We start from the raw sequence: 4,860 nt of genomic DNA on the forward strand, positions 1-4,860 counted from the left end.
TTCAAAAGAAGCAAGTGCTTTTATTTGATTAGCGTTGTAGAAATGAGCTAACAACAGGAAGTTCATCATCTTAAACTAAATCTGGTTCCTGTGTTTGGATTTAATCTGTGTGCTTTAATATGAAATCATTCCCGATGACACACACACACACACACACACACACACACACACACACACAGGGATGTTGAGACAGATGTGAGGAAGATGCCGTCACGCCATTGGTTCGCCGCTGGCAACCATCTGCTGCACACCTCCACCCTTTAGTGCGGTTGATCCTTCACACCATTACTTCCTCTGAGTCTTTCAGTTTGATCCACATTTTTTCCTCTGAATCCTGAAAACAGGAATATTAAAAAATTAAATCAATAAATAAACTGAAACTACACTTAAAACCAACCTTATTGGAATAAAATCTAAGAAAACCAACAAAGTATTAAACCCTTAAATGATGAGATTAACCTCACCCGACCTCTCTTCTACATCCTGCTGGGCCAGAGGAGGACTGCGTCCTAAATTATTCATCCTCGCCAGCAGGACTGCTCCAAAATAAAGGTTCTGAAAATAAACTTAAAGTGCAGCCGCTGAAATGAGAACGGCAATAAATAAAAAAAACGCCGTTTCATAGAGGAGGAGACAGCAGGAGGAAAGAGGAGGTTCAGCTGCTTCATCGCTGTCGTTATCATCAATCTCCCTGAGGGACACCTTCCTTTTTCTGAAAACAAGACGTAATGGAGCTCAGCACCACAGGCTTCTGGTTCGCACCTTAACTATGTGAATACCTGCAGTTATATAAAGCACACATCTGGATGTGAAAGCTGCTGTTGCCATGGCGACCAGCGGTTAAAGTGACCTCCGCATGGAGTTTACTCCTCTTTTTTTTTTTTTGCCTCCTTTCCCGGGTAAAAAATAAAATCTGTTAATTTAACAAAACATCCTGCAGCTTCGTTCACGTATTTAAACCTCGTCTTCCTCCTCGCCGTCTCCTCACATGAACCTCCTCGGCTCCCCTCATTAAAAATGAAGCCGGACCAGCTTCCTGCCGACTCGCACGATGACAGCAGCGTGAAAGTCCGACTTCCTCCAGGCGCTGACAAAACACGGCACGTCATGGCGATCGTAGCTTTTTAGCAATGCTCCGGGGGGAAAAAAAAAAAAAAAGAGAGACAAGCGCACACACAGGGCAGGGATGTGTGTCACCACGGCAACCCGTCAGCATCCGTTCAGCCAGAAAAACCTGAAAGGAAGGAGTTTCATCTGACCTGTCAGGGTCACCAGAGGAAGAGGAGGGAGTCCCGTCCCGGGTTTCTTCCTCCATACAGGCCGTGTGTTTGATTTGAAGTCATGAATGAGGCGGCGGGGGCCGGGGGCCAGGGGGGTGTGGCCTGAAGGAGAGTCATGAATGAAGTGGTGAGGGAGACTGAATGAATCCTCCTCCTGATTGACCTTTCATAGAGCTCCATTAAACGTCTTAAACCCACATTACCAGCACAAGTAGATTAAAGGGTGCTGGGATTACATCCCCGCGATGCTTTCAAGTGGAATCCGAGCATTTATCACGAGAGACGAGTAGCGGTTTGAAAGGGCTGTTCTGTTTGAGTCATGTGACACGTCTTCACGGGGCGTTTACTGCACGTAGGATTGAGCAGGACCGATTTATCCCACGTCACGCGTGTGCAGCACGCAGCTTAGCGTGTGTTAAACTGTTGCTGTGATGGGACAGAAATGAAGTATTACATAATCTCAATCTGTGTGTGTGTGTGCATGTGTGTGTGTGTGTGGCTCCGCCTCCATTATCGAGTCCTGGGGGCGTCCCCATGTGTGTTGTTGTGTGTGTGTTTGTGTTGTTTACCTAGACGCCCATGTGACCCCAGTGTGTGTGGAGCTTGCATCTAAGGTCAGATTTAAATAGGCCTGATTCGGATCCACTTTGTTCCCCTCTTCTCCCTCTGAGCTGCGACCTAACGTCCACCTGAAGGTCAGAATGTTCCACCGGGGACAAACCGACCTGGACGTGACTCACGGAGAAATCACAGCGAGGACAGACGGGATATTTCTGTGTTCTGAGAAAAGAAGAAATGTATGTTCCTCCTTTTAAGAGCGTAACAGGAAGCACAGGAGGAGGAGGACCAGGAGGAGATGTTCATCATGTCACAACCAGGACTCCCTTCACACCTGAACTGGGTGTTCCGGAGCGTTCTACCTCACCGGGACGTTCTGCTCCTCTGTTCTGTTCCGTTCCCTCAGAACCGGATTAGCTTCAGGTCAGGTGTGAACCCTCAAACCGCTTTCATTCCAGCTGGTTTATTGTGCAAATGTGATGTAACCGTAACATGAAGCATCTAAGTTCCTCTTCTGGTAGTTGATGAAATGCATTCTGGGAAACACGGGAAAGTCTGAGTTGAGGAGGAGGCGGGGCCGTTTGGAGGATATGCTCCGCCTTGAATGAGCTTCACGGTGTCTGTTTCTTTAAGTTAACTACTTCCACTCGCGTGCGTATGTGTGTGTGTGTGTATGTGTGTGTGTGTGTGTGTGTGTGTGTGTGTGTGTGTGTGTGTGTGTGTGTGTGTGTGTGTAGACGAGTTGTTTGTCATCACTCGGCCTTCTGTTGAGTGTAAACATCACATGGTTTGGATGGACGAATCGGTTTCGAGACACTTTCTGTCCTGTTTCCACTCACACTCGCTCACCCCACGCCAAACACCGCGTATGTGTGTGTGTGTTTGTGTGTGTGTGTGTGTGTGTGTACACACACACTGGTAGTTTTCCATGAGGGAAGTGTGTGAGGGCCCCAGGAGGACGTCTTCACCGAGGAGGGGTGGAGCGGGTCAGGCATTCTCTACATGACTATGATAATGAAGAGGAAGAGGGGGTGCAGGTCTCTCTCTCTCTTTCTCAATGGAAAACTTCAAACTACAAAGGGGTTGTGTGACACTTGCGTTTTGGGAAATGATGTGTGTGTGTGTGTGTGTGGGGGGGGGGTTGACGCGACTGTGGGCGAAGTGGAAATATTTGAAACACGTGACAGAGAGAGATGAAGAGTTGGATAGAAGGACAAAGGAGTTGTTCATTGTGAGATACCAACGTCCTCTCCAAGGACAAGCAGATATGCCACTGGTGTCATGTGAGGAGGCTCCTCCTCCTCCTCCTCGTCTCTTTTTACTCCTCCTTGTCTCCTCCTCTATCTCTCCAGCTCCTCCCTTCCACCTCCTACTTGTCTCTTGTTTGACTTGTTTCTCTCAACTTCTTCCCCCGGAGCTGGAGATGAATGAAGCAGTGAAAAAAAAAAAAACTCACACACTAAAAAACGACAAGAGGAAGCGCCGGAAACGCTTCCAAAGCCAAACAAGAGCATGAACACCCCCCCCCCTACCCCACCATTAATAACCCACCCACTGGTGGTAACGTAGGGGTCTGCCGCCACTCCTCCATGGCCTTTGACCCAATTATAGGAGGCCCCCGCTGCACAGACCAATGAGGTTGTCCCGTCCGTCTGAACATTTGGCTTGAAGCTCGCTAGTCGTGAACTTCAGGTTTATTTGTTTGCTTTCATGTCGCCCTGAAACGTTTGAGCTCCGAACAGCTGCAGGCTTCAGACGAATGAAGCTCTTGTTTCACGTCGTTGGAACAGCCACAACACGCAAATGCTGTAGTTTTAATGAAGCTCGGCTAGGCTACTTTGGCTATGCTAGCCCAATAGGCCCGGTGACGGAGGTGCGACTGGTGGCTGGTATCAGGAAACATGGGAGGTTTTCTCATGTCTGAGCTGCTTGGCGTTCGCGTGGCACCGGCGCTCGGGTATACGAGTCCGGCAGACAGGGGCTCTTTGTTGGCGCTGCCAGGGGTCTGGATCAGCGTTGGGGCGGCGCCTGTTTAAACCGGACTTGTGTGTGTGATGTGTGTCGTCACATGAAGGGGAACCCGGTATGCGTTTGGCAGAATCCATCGTGTGTTTGCTCGAACACATTGTGCGTTTGCCGTGTTTGCAGCACCTCGATGACTTTGGCCTCCCTGTGTGAGACTGTTCATAACGCAGTTGTATTACTTCAAAGTCAAAGTCAGCTTTATTGTCAAGTGTACCATATATGCACAACATACAGCACAGATGAGATTGTAGTCCTCTCTGACCAAAGGTAGACAGGCAGAACAACACAGGCAGAACAACACAGGCAGAACAACACAGGCAGAACAACACAGGCAGAACAACATGAAGTACAAGAGGTAGTACAACACAGGCAGTACAACAAAGGCAGTACAACAGGTAGTACAACAAAGGCAGTACAACACAGGCAGTACAACACAGGCAATAGTACAGACAGTACAGCATTAAGTATGACACAAAACACAAAGGGATTGTAAACTTGTTGATCATTCTCTCAAACATCACGACTCCGGCCGGCGTGCGACGTATCGATTAGCGCGCCGTCGCCAAAACCCTTCTCCCTCCTTCATTTCGCGCTCATTCCAGCTGTAATCCAGATTAACGGGTGTGAGTGTGTGGCGGATGCACAGATCTCGGAGATTACTCGTCGGATTCAAATCCAATTAGCTCTCCTGATGCTGATGTTTGGATTCCAGACTGGATCTTAGTGGTTTAGCATCAGCTAGTGGTTAGCAGGAGGTAGAGAAGTAAAGCTAATCAATCATACATTTTTGGGGATGACAGGAAGTAGCTCCATCTGAGGGGAGGGCGGGGCAGCAGGGGACCGGGGGGGGGGGTTTCTGTCCTTATCAGACTCGTCCTCCTGGGCTCCAGCTGACCGTTCTCTCCGTCCTCTGTTACTTTATCTCCTTTTTTCAGGAGATGTTCCACGTCAGGAGGTCACAGGTTCTCTGTATTCCAGGTGTATTAACATTTAAATC

The 4,860-nt window shown here is 48.7% G+C and overlaps 1 long non-coding RNA gene across 1 annotated transcript; it reads right to left on the bottom strand.

The window, feature by feature from the left end:
- Nucleotides 1-2,350, bottom strand: LOC137591543 (uncharacterized). Its single transcript, XR_011034662.1, has 3 exons — nucleotides 1,850-2,350; nucleotides 1,260-1,382; nucleotides 1-334 (listed from the first exon to the last, which is right to left on the bottom strand). It is a non-coding gene; the product is annotated as an uncharacterized lncRNA (long non-coding RNA).
- Between the last annotated feature and the right edge of the window lie 2,510 nt (nucleotides 2,351-4,860).

Source organism: Antennarius striatus, chromosome 24, assembly GCF_040054535.1.
Source record: "Antennarius striatus isolate MH-2024 chromosome 24, ASM4005453v1, whole genome shotgun sequence".
NCBI classification, from domain to species: Eukaryota; Metazoa; Chordata; class Actinopteri; order Lophiiformes; family Antennariidae; genus Antennarius; species Antennarius striatus.